This window comes from Vigna radiata, chromosome 6 (assembly GCF_000741045.1).
Source record: "Vigna radiata var. radiata cultivar VC1973A chromosome 6, Vradiata_ver6, whole genome shotgun sequence".
NCBI lineage: Eukaryota > Viridiplantae > Streptophyta > Magnoliopsida > Fabales > Fabaceae > Vigna > Vigna radiata.
Window position 1 is genome coordinate 17,421,265 of NC_028356.1, and position 2,302 is coordinate 17,423,566.

Genomic DNA, 2,302 nt, shown 5'->3' on the forward strand with positions numbered 1-2,302 from the left:
TCACTTAAATTACTAGAAGTAAAATAGGCTTGTTAATTTCTCTTGTTTTCACTTAGTTTAATTAGTGGTTGAGTTGTTTTTTATGTGTTTGAGTTTGTGTTGCATTTAATTATTTTTAATTGTCTTGGTGTCTAGTATTTTATTTTATTTTTTTCTAATGATGTCTTGTATTTGTGGTAGAAATAATTTAGTTATCATGCTATCTTAAATTAATTTGGTTGGTCATTAATAAAATTGCATTTTTCCTTGAGATTTTCTAACTGTGACTGCGTTTGCCACTTTGACTTGGTTGATGTGAATTCTATCTTTGCACTTGCAATTGGGTATACGCTTAGTTGCTCAGTTGGTGTTACATCTTCGCTTAGTTGATGTAACTGAATGGTGTATTTTGGATTTGATATTAACATTGCGTTCGCTTAGTTCGCTTTTATGAAAAGAAGGTTAACCTTCGCTTAGTTGGTTAACTTTGTTGGATTAGAAGTTTGAGTCGCAACTTTATTTTGTTGATCTATGATTGGAAACATTGTAATTAAGTTAATGACCAACCGTTTTTATTCTATATGTGATTTCCTTTTGCAATTCTGTTTTTACATTTCTGTTGCATCCGTGTTTTAATTTAGTTTATCCGCATTCATAATCCTTTCACAAACCTTCCCCACTTCGTGTTTGACTTGATTCTCGAACCGCAAAATTGGTCCTTGAGAGACGACCTAGGAGTCATTTCCTAGCTATACTGCATTTCTAATATGCAATCAAATTTGTATGGCCCACGTAACCCATCACCCGGGTGACGGCCCCGACGCCCGGGTGACGGAACTCAAAGCTTGGGCGTCCAAATGAGCGCCACGGCCTTACATGAGGTCCAATTCTCGCCCGAGCGACCTCTTTAGACTTCTGGGCGACGATTTTTGTGGATCGGGCCCTGTTTCTGCTCCATTTTTTATTCTTTTGGACCAGGCCCCACTCTGGGACACTTCTGGCACTATTTAAAGGACCCAGGGGCTCTAAGTTTTGCATCCCTGGCAGAGAAGAGCATAGCAATACACTCTTCGCCAATTCTTAGTCTTCCATTCTCTCTTTCTTTCTTCCATTGTTCATAGTGTTACCCCATGTCTATGGGGAACTGATTTCAATTTATTGTTGGGGAATGATGTAACCTTGTAAACTCTCATGTATTTGAATTGATTCTTAATTCTATATGCTTTATTTCATTATTTGTTAGAGTAACTCATCTGCTTTATTCTTGCTTATACAATAGCATTATATGTGAGTTGCATGAGTGTCAGGAGGTTCCTTTCAATTCAGGTCCTTGTTGAATTAATCCTAAGGGTTATAATGCTCAAGGATGAGGGTATGAGTCTTAGTCGTCTTAACCTCTTGATCTTCACATCTTTTTACTAGGAATGCTAGGAATTGTATGAACTGGTAATTAGGCATATACTTATTTACCGAGGGATCGGGTTTAAGTGTTTTCGTGAGGGACTGATGGGCTGTCGCCGTCCACAAAAATTTGATTGCATATGAGAAATGCAGTATAGCTAAGGAATGACTCCTAGGTCGTCTCTCAAGGACCAAACTGTGGTTTGAGAATTAGGTCTAACACGAAGTGAGGGGGGGTTGTGAAAGGTTTGTGTGAATGTGGATGAACTAAGTCAAAAGAAAGATGCAACAAAAATGTAAAACTAAAATGCGGACAGAAACATAAAAACAGAATCAAATACAAAATAAAGACGGTTGGTCATGAACTCAATCACTATGCTTCCTATCATAGATTAACGTAGAGTACACACTACTCTAACCCAAATCCGATACGAATCACCCAACTAAGCGAAGGCTAATTTGGTCTTCAAAATTACAAACCAAGCGAATGCAATGCACAAATTTAATCAGTCATCCACCATACAGTCTAATCAACTAAGCGAAGAATTGACACCGATTTAGGCAACTAAGCGTATACCCAATCGCAAGCACACAACAGACTAAATAGAGTGCCAGGCATAATAGAATAAACACAAGAACAGTCCAAGAAATCTCAAGGAAACACTGTAATTTTATTAATGACCAACCCGACTAACCTAAGCTAACATCATAACTAAATTATCACAAACTAACAGACTAAATGACTCCGTGAACAGAAACAATGAATTGAACAATCATGAAAGAATATGCATAAACTAATTAAAATGCAATAGACAATAAAGAAACAATTAACTAAAATTAAAATGGCAACAGGTAAATATCCAAGCATAATTCAAGACATGAAAATGTAATGCTTAAGCTAGAACATTAAAAGCAATTCCTT